Raw genomic sequence first — 21,518 nt, 5'->3', positions numbered from 1 at the left:
TGATCCAGCGGGCTAAATATATCAATTAAGCTTATGGAGAGATTCAACACATCTTTAAGCATCTTATCTTCAAAGGACTCCAAGGTTTCTTCAGTGTTGAGATTGCAGCACTTCAAAGCTGTAATAGAAGAGGAAATAGCAGTCAAACTGGAGCTAGTGTGAGGGCCCGTGCTCCTTATTAATTTTTAATTATCAAACATCCAGGATTTATTAGCGTAAACAGCGAAAACGAGTAAAAATTTTCCATTTTGGGCCTACAGAAATTTCGGCATGACCTCTCCGTAAATAGAACATACCAAAAAAATATATAAAAAAACAAAAAACCATTTATACTTGAAATTAGAGTCCAATAAACAAAACAGAATACCAATCACATACAGAGCCAGCCAGCCTCTATCACACCAAATAAAATCCAATACTCAAGAATACAACCATACAAATACAAGAGGCATCTCCTCGGAAAATAACTCAATATATAGTATAAATATATGGGAACTCTGAACTCAAATAACTCATTGGGCTCCACTGGCAGACGCTCTGCCAGCTGAATTAAAACCTCCTAAATAACCTGCTATGAAATCATAGAACAAACCACATCAGCCTTGAAGGACATGAGTCAAACAACAATGTGAAGATCAAATAAATTACAGTGTATATAAATGACATGTAATGAAATCAATGCAATGCAATGCATGTAGGGTACCAAATAATATCGGTTATCAAACTGGATCCAAAGAAACTATAGCAACAACTATGGCCACATGTGCCAGGGTGTGATGTGTCAAACACGCCCTCGGCCCTGCACATCTGCGTCAGGGTGTCAGTCTGCAGAACTTCTCGGCCCTTCCTATAGTAATTAGAGTTGTGACGTTTAAACGCTCTCGGCTCTGATGTCTAAATACAACTTCGATATTAAATTACATATCAAAGTTTAATAGCACATGAGAGTTGTAAATATTTGGACCGAGTTACATTCTAGCATTTTGGGCTTAATAATAAAATACATTTATATATATATGTGTGGGTTATTATATGTCTAAAAGAAGAAACCCTTTTTCCCACAAGCCCAACCCGCCTCTTTCCTTGCATCCATCTTCTTCTCCAACATGACCAGCTTCTCATCGCCTCTTGCTGCCAGAAATTAGGTTGCTGGAGTTCGTCCAAGCTAGTATAGGTGGTACTTTGTTCGATTTCAGTTTGAGAAGTAAAAATCGAGCTCGTCTAAGCTGCTCCAATTCTGCCTACATGTTGCGCGCGAGCATGTGCTCCATTTTCAGCCTTTCTTCTTGCTTTACTTTTGTACTATAGGGCTTGAAGATCTCATTTTCAACTCTATTTCAGTTTATACTTTATAGGATTTGATTGAAGGTAATCTCTAGGCTAGAGGTTCAATTTTTGTTCATGGAATTCTTATTGGGTTCTGTAATGAGTTTACAGCTTTTGCTTTATAGTTTCGTGTTTATATGTATTGTGCACTAAGAATCTCGACTTGTGGTTCAAATAGAACTTGTAGATCTATTTGTTATCTCTCTATATCCACTGGAAAAATGGCATTCCAATTAGAAACAGATTTGAGATGAGTTTGCTTCCAAAATGTGTCAAAATCAAACTCTGTGTTTGAGCTGTGTATAATGGCTACTGTAATTCGAGGATATGAATTTTGTGCAGGTTGATTCAGGACCTATAGTTAGAATCAAAATTTTAGATCTATATATGTGTATATTTGGAATGAGACTTGATTCGTTAAATTCCGTTAAGAATGAATAAGTTATGCACATTTTACTGAAACTGCTCAGTTACAGACTTCTGTCCGCGAATTGCGTGAGTAGCAGCATGTTCCTTATAATTCTAGGATTAATCTACTGAGATTCCAATAATGATTTCTCCTAGAAAAATTTAGATATTTGAGTTATTGTTCATTTCCAATTGGCTGATATTGATTTGAGTCAATAATGAGTTAGATATGAATTTTCTACACATAAGTATCGAACCTGAATCTGTTACAGAATTTATTTTTCACGGTTTCTGGATTTGGCCGTTTATCAGTGTCAAGATGATCGAATTTATTTTCTGATGTCTTCTGATTAAATATGGGATTTTGAGTTAAGATTCCAAACTTGTATGATAATTATATTTTGGCTACGTTTTGGTTGAGTTATGACCTTAAAACCGATTTTAGGTACAAGATGGAATTAGTAACTTGTATTTGGCTAAGAGTTGAATATTTATTTGACAAAAATAAATTATTCGCCACATGTTTTGTTAGTCAGGAAGCACCAAGAGTTCATAAATTATTGTGATAATTTAATTTGAAGGTTCAGGTACGAATTAATCGATTCCTTACATCGTCTATAACGACGTGTAATTTAATTGATGTGAATGGATTGATTTTATGTGAATTATGTGATTATGTGCTCTTTGTGCTATTTGGATGCATTTTTAAGATTATTCCTCATTTATTAAAATAAATATGATTTTTAAATTTATTGGAATAGTTTGTTGATTTATTTGCATTGTTGAGCACGCATTCATATCGAGCCATGACTCCGTTGTTTTCAAGATTTCTGTTTAATCTTGAATGAATTATTTAGACATCAGAGCCGAGGGCGTTTAAGCGTCACACCTCTGATGACTAGCGGAAGGGCCGAGTAGTTCTGCAGACTAACTCCCTTGACGCAGATGTGCAGGGCTGAGGGCGTATTTGACACGTCACACCCCTGGCACATGTGGCCATAGTTGTTGCTATCGTTGCTTTGGATCCAATTTGACAACCGATATTATTTGGTACCCTACATGAATTGCATTCCATTGATTTCATTACATGTCATTTATATATGATGTAATTTATTTGATCTTCGTATTGGGGTTTGACTCCTGTCCCTCGGGGCTGCTGGGATTTGTTCTGTGATTCCATAGTAGGTTATACATGTGGTTTTGATGCAGCTCGCGGAGCGTCTTCCAGTAGAGCCCAATGAGTTATTTGAGTTCAGAGTCCTCATATATTTATACTATATATTGAGTCATTTGCCTAGGAGATGCCTCGTGTATTTTTATGTGAAACGTTTGCTCATTTTAAAATTTTACTCAAACATTTTTCTTTCTTTTCTTTTTTTTTTTAAAGCTAAGGCGAAAAATACTCACACACAAAAACATTTAAATAAGTTAATCATGTTTTTAAAAGATCATCCAACCTCATAATAAAAATAACTGCAGTTAAAAACAATTTAACATCCTCAAACCCTAAAATGTTGTTTAAAAGAATTCAAGCATACCCTTTCAAATCATGCTAAAACAAGAACGTAATAAAAGATCACAATGCATAAAACAAACAATGATCATCCGTGACCCAAATACATATATTTTAAACCCATGTCTCATAAACACATTATGCGAAAAAACGCAAAGTCCTCGGGTTATCCGGTGCACCACCCAGCTCTGCCTACTCAGTCTTTAACGCCTCAAGTCTCCATAACATCATGCTCATCTGCATTATTCACACCGAGTGAGTCTAAAGACTCAACACACCTGTAACATTATAAGAGTACATATATATAACATGCAACAGTGAAAAGTACCGCTAATCAACATATGTTTCATGATCTTAAAAGCGTAAACATAAACATATCGTATAAAATCATAACGTGCCAAAACATGTCTAATCATAATCATCATATACATATACATTTTCTTGATTGAATTCAGTTCGTTAGTTGTGACTTTCGTATCAGCTCTACCGTATCAACTCTATTCGATTGATCCATCTACGTATAACTGCGGTACCCGGAGGCGGAGACATCAGCGACAACATTACCCGCCCACTGAGCCTTGGCCTTACATATCATCGTATACATATACATATTAGTCACAAACAACTTTCATCCTTCAAAACATGCCATCATATTTATCACTTATCAAAATCATTCATATACGTAATTTTTTTTAAAACCAAGCATGCAACATTTTTTTCATAATTTTCATAAAAAGTCATATATGTGATAACATAAACATTTAAAAACATTAAAATTCATATTCAGGGAGCTTTCAGGACTAAAACTCAACATAAGTCCAAAAAGACCATTTTGCCCCTGACAACCCTAAATGACCATTTTACTCCTGAACCTCAAAATTTCGACCTGAAGCTTATCAAACTCCTTAAAACAACCTAAAACATAATTCTAAACATTTCTTAGACGTAAACTCGAACGCGTTACCAAACTTAAACGATTCGTTTAAAAACTTGGACCGGGGTCCCGTTTTAATCCGAATTAACTCGAAACATAACCAAATTTTTCCCAACTTAAATCATGACTTAAGCATACTCGACCAGCCCCTAAACCACTTGTTCCAGACCCCTTAGGACCTACAAACCACGCCTGAAAGTTGCTGGAATTTTTCTGCGTGCATACACTGAAGCCCTAGTTGCACCCACGACCTCGTATTCGATCCTAGACCAAAAACCAGCGTGACCAACCCTTAACAAACCAAGATCAAGACGAGTACTCACTCCTGGACAAACCAAACCCACGCCTAATACCCATGAAATCAGCCACATGTGAGTTACCCAAAAACAAGAAACACCTGATCCTACACGACCCTTGCGCCCCGACCAACTCCTAGATCATGACCATCCGTGGATGTTCCTTACTAGAGCACGTCTCAACTCCCTTAAGGACTGCACTTTGGCTCGGTTCGACTCCCCAACAGCTGGTCCCCATCCGAACGCCCGACCTAGCCACAACCTTCAGATAAACACCCTAGGATCGATCGGCCCTCACAAGGACTCGACTAAACCTCGACTCCAGCACATTGACACCACATATCTCAGCTTTTACAGCCCTTAAACTCTAAGACCTAGCAGCCCTTGTCATGCAATACACAATAGCGTGAGTTATATGCAATGAAAAAGAATATTTCATATCAAACCTTTGCAAAAATGACGCCACTTGATACATCAAATATTTCCTCATGCAAATACATATATATCAATTTATAAATGGTGTGAATGATAAGAAAAAGATATACAAGGCGTTCTTTTGCGCTTTTGAACTCTCAAAAGTTTGAGATAGTCGCGTACATGCACCGGAGAGACGGGGGAAGTTTTCTTGAAAACCTATGAAGAATTCGAAGTGGCTGCTAAAGAACAATGGAAAAGCTGCTGCTGCTGCTGTTGGTGAGAGGGACAAAGTGAATAATAGGTTTAGGGTTTAGCTAATTAGGTTTAAGTCATAAAATAATACACTAATGGGCCCTTAATTAAAAATTAAAGGGATAAAAATGGTTTTAGGTCCATTAAGCAATAAAATAAACCCGTCAAGCCTAATAACACTTTCGAAAAATATTTTGTTTAGGTATGTTTTTGAAAATATTTCCCGAGCCCTCAAAAAGTCATCTGAATCGATAAAATTTGCGTACCGATTTAAAATACGGCCCTGCGAGTAAAAATACCCAACCAAAGCTCATTTTCAAAATTCTCTTTTAAATACACCTTATATTAAATAATTAAAATTAATTATTCAATAAAGATATTTTTCCTAAATATCCCCGGTCTCTGTTCCTCGTTCGAGCGCGAAATGCAACTTAAAAGCCATTATGCATGAACATTAATAAACCATGAATTAAAACACATAACCATGCAATAAACATGCATTTAATGCATTAAAACAATTTAATAAAATACATAAGGAATTTCATAACTTGCATGCATGTGGTTCACGTGGACCTTCAAATTTTCAGAACGTTACAGTATGGTTATATTATTGAGTGTTGGATTTTATTTGGTGTGATCGAGCTTGGTCGGCTCTACATGCTATTGGTATTCTGTTTAGTTTATTTGACTCTGATTTTGAGTTTAATTTTTTTTGTGTTTTTTTTATTTTTTATTCTGGTTTGTCACATTTACGGAGAGGTTATACCAAAATTTCTGTAGCCCAAAATGGAAAATTTTTACTCATTTTCGCTGTTTACGCTAATAAATCATGGTTGTTTGATAATTAAAAATTAATCAGGATCACGGGCCCTCACAGCTGATATGATCTAATGTTGTTTCCTCAGTAAGGTCCTGATCAAGAGAGGATGGATTTATCGGATGCAGTTCTTTTGAAGACGAACAAGCTAATTCAAGAGCCTTGTTGGTAGAAGATCATGTGTGATAGACCATGGCAACTATCAGATCAGTCGATTCTGACTTGATTTGCTCAGTCATTGCTATCTCAACTATGTCTTGAATGATCTCTACGATAAAGGCAATTTCAACAGACTCTAGAAGTAGATTATCCTTTGGTGAGAGGATATCCTCAACAGAATCAGTTGAATCAGACTGCTTTAAGGTACAGACAGAAGGGAGTGAGCTGAGAGGAATGGCATTGTCAGTATCTTCAATTTGTTGTTGTGCAATCAATTGCATAACTTCTTCCACATTGGATAGATAGATGATCATCATGGATGTAGAGGAGGGAGTAACTGATGGTTTGACCGGAGGTAGTTATTTGGGCTCAGTTTCAGTTTGATTTTTGGGAGCTGACTGAGCTAAGGAGCTGCTTGATTTTTTACTCATAGAGGTCACTGGTTCAAACAACTTATTATAATTTTCCTAGAATTTGACTTTCATTTGTAGGGAGACCAGATCCATATTTAGTTGTTTGATTACTGCTAAATCGTCATTGGATCTTTGTTCAGCACAAAGTGAGGAGAGCTTTTGAATTTTCAGATTAAGAAGATACCCACGTCGTTGAAGTGCTTATGTGATAATATTCGTCTGGACTTGATTGAGAAAAACCTTTTCAAGAGCTATGAATCGTTTCAACACCTCTTTCTTTTTCAGTTTAGATGCAAAGTTGTTTGTTCGAAAATCCACCTATTTATCAAAAAATTTAATCTTGTCCTCAGCAAATTCATTGACCTCATCCATCAGTAGGTCTATTTGAGTCTGAATAGCCGAAACAGGTACTGAGACAATTGATTCAGTTTCCTTGGCCTTTCCTTTATTAGGAGATGAGGAGTAGGAGGAAAGTAACCTAGACTGAGTTGACAAAATTGAATCTCGAATGAATATTGCTTTAGCTGGTTTAGGAAGAGGGAGAGCCGTTGGCATGTTGAATTTTCTGGGGGAGCCGCCACAACTATGAGCTTCAACTTTTCAGCTGACTGTTCTGCATTAGTAGTTTCAGTAGAGGGAGCTATTTGCAGCTGAGAATTGGCCTTAATTGGTGTAGGTGCTAGTCTGGCCTTGGTAGTCTTGGCTTTCTTGGGTAGAAGAGAAGGAGTAGTTGCTTCAGAATCACTGGATTGAAGAATAAGTTTCCTCTTGGGAGTAGGTCCACTAATCTTGCTACCCTTCTTTTCAGTGAGCTGCTTTCCAATTGGTAGCTCTTCAGCTTTCTCCTTCTTGGTGACTGTAACTCTAGTTGAAGAAACATTCAGCGCTCCTTAGGTCTGAGAGATAGAATGTTGCGTGCTGATAGGGCTTTGTATTTGTGCAATGTGACTGAATTATTCAGTAGGGCTCCTGAATCTTCGAACAACATACAGAGTGGGATTGCGAAGCAGCTGACAGCTTTTCAATTTGAATCATAGCTTTCAGAACTTGGAACATGATAGCTGACCTGTTGATCTTCATCCTCGAGGCGATTGATGTCATAACAAAAAATTTCTCAGCATTGTATGCATCAAATGATCACGCTTTCACCAGGATTGGCTCAGAAACAACATCAGCTAGGAGTTGATTCCAGTTTTAGCTCTTTCTTATTCCCAGAAGTTTTGATGCTTCACTAGTCGAAGAGAATTGAAGTTTCATGTTGTCAATTGCTTCTTGAGGAACCATGGACGATTCCTCGACCATAGAAATTATTGAGCTCTTCGACATAGATATCAAGAGAGGAGCTGAGAAAAGTCTTGAGTACAGATGACTCAACAACCTTGAAGATCTTTGTGATATCCGCATCTTTCATATAATAAATGAAATCAAAATCGACAGCAAGAGCGTTCATGATGAATGAAGGAGTTGCAAGAGCAGATATTTCTTAGTTAAGAACTTGAAAAGAGATTAGATGTTCATGAAGTGAGAATTTGAAAGCAAGAATATTTTGAGCAAGAGAATGAAGAGATAAATCGATGAATTTGGAGATTTTGAAATATATCAGATGAGATTTGATCTGATAACCGTCAGAACATGTGTCACGATTTTAATTTAAATTTTTAATAAATATTAAGTGTAAGACAACATCATTAGGTCGTTTAATAGTGCAATAAAGAAAATCAAATAATTTGTAAAGACTCTATTAAATGAGGAAGTATGTTAGGCGCACAACAACTTCCCACAACTAGGTATTCAGCTTCTGCAATTGAGGTGGCAATAGATGTTTGCTTCTTACTACTAGGAGATCAGTCTATCTCCGATAAACTGAAAAGATCCACTTGTGTTTTTTCTGTCAAGCTTACATCCTGCATAGTCCAACTACATTGAAGATGAGTCCTTTGCATACCATAATCCCACATTTTGTGTCCCTCTAAGATATTTAAGAACTCTTTTGGCAGTAGAGTAATGAGATTGTTTTGAATTAGACTGAAAACGTGCACACATACAAACTGCAAATGAAATATCTGGTGTACTGGCAATTAAGTATAATAATGATCCTATCAAATCTCAATAGATTTTTACATCTACTGATATTCTCTATTCATCTTTATCAAGCTTAGCTGACGAATTCATGGGTGTTGTTGCAGATGAATATGATTCCATTCCAAATTTTTTGAGTAGTTGTTTGGTGTAATTTGTCTAACTGGCAAAATTTCAGTATCCAACTGTTTGACTTGAAGTATTAGAAAGAAGTTCATTTCACCCATGATGCTCATTTTGAACTTTTCCTGCATCAGTTTAACCAACCTCTTGCATAGATTGGGTTTAGTTGATCCAAAAATGATATCATCACCATCTATTTGTACTAATAGTGTATGATCTCCTTGGATAAATTTAAACAGAGTTTTATCAATAATACTTGTAACGACGTTATGATTAATATAAATTCAGTCAGTGTTTCATACCAAGCTCTTGGAGCTTGTTTTAGAACATATAAAATTTTGTTTAATCGATATACATTATTAGGTAATAAATGATTGTTAAAATCTTGTGGTTGTTCAACATAGACTTCTTCTTGCTATAGTCCATTCAGTAATTCACTCATTACATATGTTTGATATACTTTGAAGTTCTTGTTAGAGGCATAGGCAATAACCATCATGATTGCTTCTAGTCTGGCTACTGGTGCATACGTTTCATCATAATCAATTCCTTCTTCTTGCATGAATACTTGAGTCACTATTCTTGCTTTATTTCTTACTACGGTTCCATCTTCATTCAATTTGTTCCTGTAGACCTATCTTGTACCTGTAACTAATTGATAAGAGGTTCTTGGAACTAAGTCCTAGAAAATATTTCTAATAAACTGATATTGAGATCTTCTTGCATATCATCAATCCAACTACTGTCTGTTAAGGTTTCATCAATCTTTATGGGTTCGAATTTAGAATAAAAGCAGCATATAGAAATTGATTAATCATATGTCCTCTAGTTCTTATGGGAGCATATGTGAAACATTTACTGCTTAAAATACTACCATTTTTTTTACTAATTTTGAAAATTTAAATCTAAAGTTCTTGCATGCATGCACTACTGAAAATACACGTTTTAAAAATAATCGTGATCAAATAACAGATAAAATACTGCAGTTTAAAATTTGCCAACTCGGCCCTCAACCAAGCATGAACAAAATAAAACGAGTAAAATCCTGAAAATCATCATCATAACATAATAACGTATAAAACTGATCATGTCTACTCAAAACTCGTAAAAACGTGATGTGCTGAAAAGTGTGGTCCTCGGGTCGTTCGCACACATCCAGCCCAGCCTACTCAGAGTTCGACACCTCCAGTCTCCTCCTCAAAATTCTCACCTTCATCACACACACATAGTGAGTCTAAAGACTCGACACACATATATAGTTAATAGCAAATACATATACATAACATGCAACTGTGAAATATACTAATAGCAACATATGTTTCATGAACTTTAATAGCATAAATGTAAACATGTCACGAGAAACCATATCGAGTCAAAACAGCTCATCGTATCATCATTTACTTATACATTTACTTTAGTTGAATTCAGTTCTTTAAATGTGACTTTCGTATCAGCTCTATCGTATCAGCTCTATTCGTTGGATCCATCTACGTATAACCGTGGTACCCGGCACCTGTCGGACCTCAGCCGACAGTATCACCCGTCCACTGGGCCTAGGCCTCATCATCATCGTTTACATATATCAAGAGTCACAACCAAATCCTATCATTCAAAAACATCATCATTTTCATCACTTAACAAAATCATGCATATACACAATTTTCCTTCAAACCAAGCATGCAACGTATTTTCATCATTTCATAAAAATCGTATACTTGATACATAACATTCAAAACATGATAAATTTGTACTCAAGGCACTGCCATGACTAAAATCTCGACCCGGGTGCAAAATGACCATTTTGCCCCTGGAAACCCAAAACGACCATTTTGCCCCTGGACTTCTATATTTCGGCCCGAAGCTTACCAAACTCCTTAAAACATCCCAAAACATATTTAAAAGTATTTCTTAGACATAAACTCGAGCTCGTTTCAAAACTTAAACAATTCGTTTTAAAACTTGGACCGGGGTCCCGGTTTTAACCCGAATTTACCCGAAACTTCACCAACTTTTTACCAACTCAACCCATGACTTAACTATACTAGACCTGCCCCTAAACCAATATTTGTGGACCACCTAATACCCTCGATCAGTCCAAATTAGTTGCTGGAATTTTCCATCACAAAACCCTCTCGAACCCTAGTACGCTCAACTTGCAATATATCGACCCTAGGCTCTACCGGCTCGGACTAGCCTAGGACCAACCCTTCCTAGCCCACCATAAGACCATATTAGAACGTCCTAACCCATGGTCACAGCCCCATGCACGGTGGAAATCGCATTCGCTCGCTAGTCACCCAAAACACCCAACTGCGATCTCCCCTTCGCTCGCCTCCTTCGTGCGGTCCTAGTGTCAAGACCAGTGGTATTCAAGCCCTTCCAGACCATGACTTAGACCCATCAGAGACAGGTCCAAGGGATGAAGTCACCCTCTCACCGTAGGCTTTCCTTCCCATCACCCGATCTACCCGACACCTTGAATAGAGCCCTCGATCCAGACGATCCCCTCTCACGAGACTCCAGCACCTATCACAATTTAATCCTTGACATGTTTCAGCCCCCTAACAACACCAACCGACAGTCCTTTGCCCCAACACATGAAAAACATGAGTATGAAACATATAGATGTGATTTTCGTTACAAAACTTGAACAAAAACGTGACCACATGTTAACTCAAAGGATGGACATGCATTTACATATATTTCAGCGATACTATGGCATGAATGAGGAAAAAAACGAAATACAAGTGTGCCTTATCGTGATAATGCTCACAAACTCGAAGAAGTGCGCGTCGGGGAGGCACCAGAGGAGCGGGGAATGACCTTGCTTGAAAGAAATATGGAGGAACTCGAGAAAGCTGCTGATAGAGGCTTCGAAAATGTGCAGCAGCAAGGGGAGGGGCGGCCAAGGAGAGGGAATAAGGTTAGGATTTTCTAGGGTAGGTTTTAAATAGGTAATACATGTACTAATGGGATTAATTTTATTTTTAAAAGGATTAAAAAGGAATTTTGAGCCCATTAAACATTAAAACAAACCCAGCAAGCTCAAAAATATTCTCGAAAAATATTTCATTTTGGTACGTTTTTGAAAATATTGCCCGAGCCCTCAAAAAGTCCTCTGAATCGTTAAAATTTGCGTATTGGTTAAAATATAACCCGACGGGTAAAAATATCCAACCAAGGCCCATTTAAAAAAATCATACTTAAAAACGCCTCATACTAAATAATTAAAAATAATTATTCATTAAAAATATTTTTCCTGAATATCCCCGGTCTCCGATCCTCATTCGAGTGCAAAATGCAACTTAAATCCTAATGCATGAAACTTTAAAATAATCATGAAATAAATCCTAACCATCAATATTTATGCTTTAAATGTATAAAATCACTAAACTCTTAATTTAAATAAAAACCCTAGATTGCATGCATTCACGTTACGTCGTTTAAATTTCCTGGACCATACAACTCTCCCCCCCTAAATAAAATTTCATCCCCGAAATTTAAAACATACTGAATAGCTCCGGGTAGCGACTCCTCATCTCGGTCTCCGTCTCCCGAGTAGCCTCCTCCTCAGAATGACTCAGCCACTTGACTTTGATCATGTGGATCACCTTGTTCCGGAGCTTCCTCTCCTATCTGTCCAAAATCTGAGTGGGTCTCTCCACAAGAGACAGGTTCGGTGTCAGCTGTAGTGGCTCATGGTTCAATACATGTGAAGGATTCGACATGTACTTCCGCAACGTGGAGACATAGAACACATTATGAACTCCCGCCAGATTCGGCGGTAACGCAACTCTGTACGCAAGTGTCCCAACTCTCTCCAGTATCTCAAATTGCCCTGTGTATCTCGGACTAAGCTTGTTTTCTTCCCAAATCTCATCACACCTTTCATCAGTGCGACATTTAAAAACACATGATCTCCAATGGAAAACTCAAGATCTCTGCGCCGCTGATCTGCGTAACTCTTTTGTCGGCTCTGAGCGGTCCTCATCCTTTCCAGAATCCTGACCACTAACTCTGCGGTCTGCCTGACAAAGACCAGCCATAACTCTGCTCTCTCTCCTACCTTATCTCAATACACTGGCGACCTACACTTCCTCTCGTACAGTGCCTCGTATGGAGCCATACTGATCGAAGCCTGATAACTATTGTTGTATGTGAACTCCATGAGAGGTAACTTCGGCTTCTGATAAATATAAAAATTATACATTAATTAAATGTTTTATAACATAAATTTATAGTTTTTGTTTTATTAAATGTTTAAATATTATAAGTTTTATAATAAATTGTATAAAAAATAAGTTGTTGTGTAATTAGAATTTTTTACTATTTTTACAGGTTCGATAAAACAAGAATAAACTTGGCGTTGCAAATGGGATTAAGATGATTCTTGGACCTGTACAAAGTTGATGATAATATCTACAATATTAATGACAAGCATGAGATAAAAATCTTCTCACAATTGGGATCAAATTAAGCAACAAACAAAGTTACCAAAGGAGTGGCAGTTTTACCATGCTCTAGTATTTTGACCATATCTCTCAAACTACTTGGTCAAATGGTTAAAATAAAATACCACAATTCAAACAACTCAATTATCCACATGTTTTATTTTATGTGGAGAAGCAAAATTGGATGGGAAGATTTTCAAAAGTGATGTGTATTAAAATATAATTTCTTGGAACACCAATGAAGACTTATGTGTAAAAAAATAATATTTTATTTGTGGTTGTCTCCCCAAATTTGGCTATAAATAGGGGTGCATTGTAATGAATTGAGATATCCCTCATTCTATGAACAAATCTTTGAGTTCATAATATTTCTCTCTTTATTTTTCCTTTATTTCATCATTTAAAAATAATTAGCATGTTAATTTCATATTCAAAGTTTTATACTTTGAATAATGAGTAGCTAACTTCCCAAGGTTGAGATGAAAAGGTGAAGCTCTTGGTATGATAATAAGGTTATTAAAAGGTAATAATCTATGTTTTATATTATTTAATCATTATTTATTGTTTATGTTATATTTATTTCTTTAAGCATTTTTATACCCTACTTATAAGTGGGAGTTTTGATTTATTGTTGCTATATGTTACACTAAATTCTTGGTACCATTTAAATGTTTGTTTGGTTTTACCAACCATTTAAAGTGGATGCCTTGATTTATTATATATCAATATATCATATTATTAATTTCTTGGTACCATTTAAATGTTAGTTTGGTTTTACCAACCATTTAAAGTGGGAACCTTGATTTAGTGTTTACAAATATATATAGCACAATAAATACTTGACAACATTTATAAGTTTTGGTATATATTTTATACTTATAAGAAAATAGTATATAACATAATATAAATATGATTATTTAATATATTGGAACCATTTTATTAAGTGGATTTCAATAATGTTCATTAATGTTAACTTTATTAAAATATCAAGAGTGGATCCTCTAATCTCAACTACTTAAATTAAAATTTGAACAATTAAAAATTACCAATTAAAGATTCAAACAATTAAAAGAAAAACAAAAACAAAAACAAAAACAAAAAGACATTGTAGTGGACTTGTAATTACCGTAGCTTCCCTGTGGATACGATATCGGACTCACCGAATTATACTACTTGCGGACAACCTGCTATTGGGAGTGCAACAATCAAAGTCACAACAAGTTTTTGGCGCCGTTGCCGGGGAAGTATAATTTAATTTCAAGTCTATTTAATTTTCTTTCTTTGAATTTTTTATTGTTTTTGTGTGTTTTTCTTCTTTTTCTTTTGCATTTGCATGAGCATTATTTGGTCACGTACACTTAGTGGTCGACTCATTCGAAATAACCCTTTATTTTTACAAAACATGGCGGAAGAACCCATCCAGGAAAATGAAGATGAAATTCAATCTCAACATGATCATGATAGGCGAAGAACACTTAGAGATCACATGAATCCTACACGTACTAGTGCACCTTCATGTCTAGTTTTTCCCCCTGATGCATCTCATTTCAATTTTAAGCCTGGTATTATCCAACTTTTACCCAACTTTCATGGCTTAGATTCTGAAAATCCATACATGCATTTACGAGAATTTGAAGAAGTGTGCAACACATATAATGATCTAAATTGTAGCATGAACACCATTCGACTTAAGCTTTTTCCTTTTTCTTTAAAAGATAAAGCTAAAACTTGGCTACAAAATCTTAGATCGGGATCCATTCGAACTTGGGATGAATTGCAACAACAATTTTTGAAAAAGTTTTTTCCATCTCATAGAACAAATTCTTTCAAAAGGCAAATCATCACTTTCACTCAAAAACAAGGAGAAACTTTTTATCAGTGTTGGGATAGATATAAAGAATTGCTTAATCTTTGTCCACATCATGGTTTTGAAATTTGGAGAGTTGTTTCTCAATTTTATGAAGGCTTAACACCTAAAGATAGGCAAATGGTTGAATTTATGTGTAATGGAACATTTGAAGATAAAGATCCAAATGAGGCAATTGAGTATCTCGATTCATTAGCTGAAAATGCTCAAAATTGGGACACTATAGGTACAATCGAACCATCAAACAAGATTCAATCTCCTACATCTGGTGGAGGTATGTACACTCTCAAAGATGAACATGATCTTCAAGCTAGATTTACCTCTTTGGCAAGAAAAGTTGAGGCACTTGAATTGAAAAAGAATGGTCAATTAAAATCTGTTCAAGAAATTGCATGTCACATCTGTGATACAAGTGATCATTCTACAAAAGATTGTCCCACTTTGCCTTCTTTTAAAGAATGTCTCCATGAACAAGCCAATGTTTTAAACAATCTCAAAAGGCCAAATTTTGAACCATTTTCTCAAAGTTACAATCCAGGTTGGCGAAATCATCCAAATTTTAGTTGGAGGAATGATAATGCTGCACAATTTTCACAACCACATTTCCAAAATCAACAAAATTTTCAAAATTATGCACCTTATGTTCCTCCACCTAAAAGGAATTTGGAAGATATATTGAATTCTTTCATTGCAAAGCAAGAGTCTATCAATACTCAAACTGCTCAAACCATGACAGATTTGAAAGATACTCTTGCTAAATTTGCATCTGCACTTAATGTTCATGAAAAAGGTAAATTTCCTTCACAACCTCTGCCTAATCCCAAGGATCATCATTCACAAACTGGAACTTCTGGAACTCAACCGATGGATCAGGTAAAATCTGTTATTACCCTTCGAAGTGGTAAGGTTGTGGAAAAATCCATTCTTGAACCTTGTGAAGATGATGATAAATCAACTCCAAAGGGTAAGGAAGTGGAACCCATAACTTGCGAAGAGGAGGTTCAACAGACAGTGTCACCACCATTCCCTCATGCATTGAAAAATACAAAAAAATCAAATTTGAATTCTGATATATATGATATTTTTAAACAAGTAAAAGTTAATATTCCTTTATTAGATGCAATAAAACAGGTACCATCATATGCCAAATTTTTGAAAGACTTGTGCACTGTGAAAAGAAAATTGAATGTGAAAAAGAAAGCATTTTTAGCCGAACAAGTAAGTGCAATCATTCAAAATAATAATGCTTTGAAATACAAAGACCCTGGTTGTCCTACTATTTCTTGTATTATTGGAGAACGAAAGATTAAAAAAGCCTTGCTTGACCTTGGAGCTAGTGTGAATTTACTTCCATATTCAGTTTATCAAGAACTCAATCTAGGCGAGTTAAAACCTACTTCGGTAACACTTTTACTTGCTGATAGATCTGTTAAAGTGCCAAGAGGTATGGTAGAAGACGTGTTGGTCCAAGTTGATAACTTTGTATATCCTGTCGATTTCATAGTTTTAGATACACAACCTATCGAAGCTTGTAATGCAATTCCTGTAATTTTAGGTCGTCCATTTTTAGCAACTTCTAATGCTCTTATAAATTGCAGGAATGGAATAATGAAGTTGTCATTTGGTAACATGACCTTGGAGCTTAATGTGTTTAATCTTTGTAAGCAACCACATGACAAAGGAGATGAAAGTGAAGATGAAAATCTTATTGAAACTCTTGTGGAAGAAAACATTCAAGAAGGGAGTACTCGTGATCAATTAGATATTTGTTCAATTGAAACTGTTAAAAAAAATATTGAAATTGATCTTGATGATTTTATCAGGTATCACTCGTTACCAGGATCAGAGAAAGAATTTGAGGCAAAATATGAGAACAAAGATGAACCACCCATATTGGAGTTAAAACCTTTGCCAGAAGAATTGAAGTATGCATTTCTTGGAGAAGATGAAACATATCCGGTGGTAATTTCTTCCAAACTAGCAAGTGATCAAGAAGGTAAATTAGTTGATATGCTTAAAAGACATAAAAATGCAATTGGTTGGACATTAAAAGATCTCAAGGGCATTAATCCACTAATTTGCACTCACAAAATTCATTTAGAAGAAAATGCTAAAACATCTCAACAACCACAAAGGAGATTAAATCCGCACATGAAAGATGTTGTGAAAACTGAAGTTCTCAAACTACTTGATGTTGGAATTATCTATCCTATTTCTGATAGTAAGTGGGTAAGTCCAACACAAGTAGTTCCAAAAAAATCTGGCATCACAGTGATAAAAAATGAAAAAGGTGAATTGTTAACAAGTCGAGTCCCATCTAGTTGGCGTATGTGTATTGATTACAGAAAATTAAATGATGCCACTAGAAAAGATCATTTTCCATTATCATTTTTGGATCAAATTTTAGAAAGAGTGGCATGTCATCCCTACTATTGTTTTCTTGATTGATATTCAGGTTATTATCAAATTCTCATTGCACTTGAAGATCAAGAAAAAACTACATTCACATGTCCTTTTGGAACATTTGCATTCAGAAGGATGCCATTTGGTTTATGCAATGTACCAGCTACATTTCAAAGATGTATGCTAAGCATTTTTAGTGACATGGTTGAAAATTGTTTGGAGATTTTCATGGATGATTTAACTATTTTTGGGAGTACATTTGATAATTGTCTTGAAAATTTAGAAAAAATTTTAAAACTATGTGAGGAAAAAGGTCTTATTTTAAATTGGGAAAATGTCATTACATGATTAATTCTGAGATTGTTTTGGGACATATTGTGTCATCTCATGGAATTGAAGTTGATGTCATTGCCATTTACCCCCTCCAAAAACCATTAAAGAAATTCGTTCATTTTTAGGACATGCTGGATTTTATAGGAGGTTTATAAAGGACTTTAGTTTAATCTCTAAACCCATTTGTAACCTCTTAACAAAAGACACTGTATTTGATTGGACTCAAGAATGCCAAAATGCTTTTGATAAAATCATTCGACATTTAACATCAGCTCCTATCATGCAACCTTCTGATTGGTCTTTACCATTTGAAATCATGTGCGATGCGAGTGATTATGCAGTCGGTGCAGTATTGGGTCAAAGAAGAAACGGTAAGCCTTATGTGATATATTATGCAAGTAGAACTTTTAACAATGCTCAAATGAATTATTCCACAACTGAAAAAGAACTACTTGCTGTAATATTTGCATTAGATAAATTTCGTTCTTATTTGATTGGATCAACGACTATTGTGTTTACTGATCATTCTGCTATTAGATATTTGTTGACCAAACAGGATGCAAAGTCACGACTGATACGATGGATTTTGTTGCTCCAAGAATTTGACATTGTGATCAAAGATAAAAAAGGAACAGTGAATGTTGTAGCCGATCATTTATCGAGACTAGTAACAAGATCATCTTATGAAATGACACCAATTAACGATAATTTTCCTGATGAACATCTATTTTCAGTTACTACTACACCTTGGTTTTCTAACATAGTAAATTTTCTTGTGACAGAAAAAATGCCACCGCAATGGATTTCTCAAGATAAAAGAAAATTTTTGAATGAGGTAAAAAACTTTTATTGGGATGATCCGTATCTGTTCAAGTATTGTCCGGATCAAATTTTGGCGTTGCATACCCGACAATGAGGTAAGTAGTGTCATTAAATTTTTTCATTCTGAAGCATGCGGAGGACATTTTTCTTCAAAGTAAACTGCTGCAAAAATCTTGCAGTGTGGATTTTATTGGCCCACTTTGTTTAAAGATACCCACGAAATCTGCAAGATCTGTGAAAATTGTCAAAAATTGGGTGCGATTTCAAAAAGAAACATGATGCCATTGAATCCTATCATTGAAATTGAAATCTTTGACTGTTGGGGAATTGATTTTATGGGACCTTTTCCACCGTCGTTTGAATACTTGTATATTTTTGTTGCAGTTGATTATGTTTCCAAATGGATAGAGGCAATTCCATGTCGAACAAATGATCATAAAATCGTCATCAAATTTTTAAAAGAAAATATTTTTAGTAGATTTGGAATTCCTCGAGCCATGATAAGTGATGGGGGAACTCACTTTGTTAATAAACCATTTGCTTCATTAATGAAAAAATATGGTATTACTCACAAAGTAACTACTCCTTATCATCCTCAAACAAATGGACAAGTTGAATTAGCTAATAGGGAGATAAAGCAAATTTTGGAAAAAACTGTTAACTCAAATAGAAAAGATTGGTCTCTGCGACTTAATGATGCACTTTGGGCATATCGAACAGCTTTTAAAACATCATTGAATATGTCTCCCTATAGGTTGGTTTACGGAAAACATTGTCATTTGCCTGTGGAATTGGAACATAAAGCTTATTGGGCGATCAAAACTTTAAATTCAAGCATGGATGATGCCAACAAATTGCGTAAATTGCAACTTAATGAACTTGATGAACTCAGAAATGACGCGTATGAGAATTCAAGGATTTATAAAGCAAAAATCAAATCATTTCATGATAAAACAATTCTTAGAAAATCTTTTGAGATTGGTAAAAAAGTTTTGCTTTATAATTCGCGACTTCACATATTCCTAGGAAAATTACGATCAAGATGGACAGGTCCATATGTTGTAAAACATGTGTATCCTTATGGAGCTGTGGACATTGAAAATCCTAAAAATGGTGATGTTTTTAAAGTAAATGGACAAAGGGTTAAACCATTTTTAGAAAATGAAATCTTTAAAGAAGAGTTTATTTCCCTTTCCGATCCTTTATTTTTTGTATTGCAATTAATTTTGTTTGTTTTTATTTCAGGTTTCCTTAATCTTTTTATTTTCCTGGTTAAATGGCAGATAACGGTACTCCGTGGCTCTCACAGTCGGTTTAATCAGTTTCCCACAATTGCTGATACAAAAAAAAATCATTTCTTTTCTTTTCAAAATGAATGAAATTCTCTAAAAAATTAGTAAATATTTTCCCTCTGTTTCTGAAAATGTTCTAAGAAAAATTTATGCAGGTAGGTGTGAAAGATTGAGATTGTTAATGCGAAAAAGAATTCCAGAAGATATTCGTCTTGTAATAGAAGCTAAGGTCCGATTAGGAGGAGAAGTTCAACAGTCATTACTCATTCGGTATATGCCTGGATTAGGAAAAAGTACTTATGCGAAAAAACGAAGGGCCAAAAGTTTAGGGGATTGTCATAAATGTGCAAGATGGACTTGTGACAAACGATGCAGATCTTTGGGATATGTTTCCAATAACAGAGAAGATAAAATTGGTTTCATTAAGAATGAACTGAGTAAGAAGTTTTTAGATAACATCTTATTGACTCTTGAGACGCATTCTAGTGGACACGTGCATATTGAACTTCTCCGCTTATGGAACGAGCGTCATTTTAATAGTCTTGAGAATCCGACTAAAAAAGACCCTGTTTGCCAATTTATAAGAAAATTGGATAGGAAGCATATCCTCGACTCATAGAAGGCGTTGAAGCCGTTTCTGGACGTAAAACTAGAGGAAAATTGTGAGTCACAATCACATTACTGTTTATATGCATGTGTGTTATTATTATTTTTACTTTTTATTCTGTTTACAACTGTGACCCATAGTTTTGTCATGATAACATATAACCCCTATAAAATCTCTCATCATTCTCTCTATTTTCGCAGACCAAAAAGAATGTAAAAACATGGCTGGATCCTCTGCACAAACATTGAAAAATATAATGTGTATTTTGTGGGTCGAGTCCTGAAAAAAATGAAGTGTTTGTAGAAGCAGCAAATAATCTTGGAAAGATATTGGCTGAGAGAAAAATTCACTTGGTATATGGGGGAGGGAATATTGGGTTAATGAGATCTGTTTCAACATCTGCACATCTTGGAGGTAGTCGGGTTTTGGGTATTATTCCTACAGCTTTAGCTGAAGGAAAAATTATAGGTGTTACGATTGGGGAGGAATTAAAAGTTTCTTCAATGTATGAAAAAATCACCAAGATGATTGAAAATTCTGATGCTTTTATCGCATTACCAGGTGGTTTTGGTACATTAGAAGAAATTTTTCACACTGTTTCTTGGGCACAAATTAATATCCATAATTAACATGTGGGCTTGTTGAATATCAATAATTATTATGACAGTTTGTTGACATTTCTTGATAAAGCTGTGGAACAGAATTTTATTTCAGAAAATTCACGAATGATGCTCATCTCTGCTTCGACTGCCGACCAATTAATTGATGATTTGAAAGCTTTTGTTCATAAACCTGATCCGATGATAGCAAAGATCAATTGATCGCAATCAAGCAGTAAGAAAAGAAAGTTGGATCATTGATTCAAAAGTCGTGGATTGGTTTGCGTTTGTTTCAGTTTGTTATCTTCAATAAAATTCAAGGTGATATCTCTTTCATTATGTACTCTTTATTAATAGTTATTTTGACATTAGGGACAATGTCATATTCTGTTTGGGGGGAGAACAAA

General features: G+C 35.3%; 1 long non-coding RNA gene across 1 annotated transcript; it reads left to right on the top strand.

Moving 5' to 3' along the window:
- The first annotated feature begins 1,138 nt into the window (after window positions 1–1,138).
- Window positions 1,139–3,042, top strand: LOC140956438 (uncharacterized). Its single transcript, XR_012171473.1, has 3 exons — window positions 1,139–1,247; window positions 2,592–2,784; window positions 2,920–3,042. It is a non-coding gene; the product is annotated as an uncharacterized lncRNA (long non-coding RNA).
- Window positions 3,043–21,518: the final 18,476 nt, after the last annotated feature.

The sequence above is a fragment of the Primulina huaijiensis genome, chromosome 1 (genome assembly GCF_012295235.1).
Source record: "Primulina huaijiensis isolate GDHJ02 chromosome 1, ASM1229523v2, whole genome shotgun sequence".
Taxonomy (NCBI): Eukaryota; Viridiplantae; Streptophyta; class Magnoliopsida; order Lamiales; family Gesneriaceae; genus Primulina; species Primulina huaijiensis.
The sequence above is the reverse complement of the archived record's forward strand: the minus strand, read 5'-3'. Positions and strand labels throughout refer to the sequence as shown.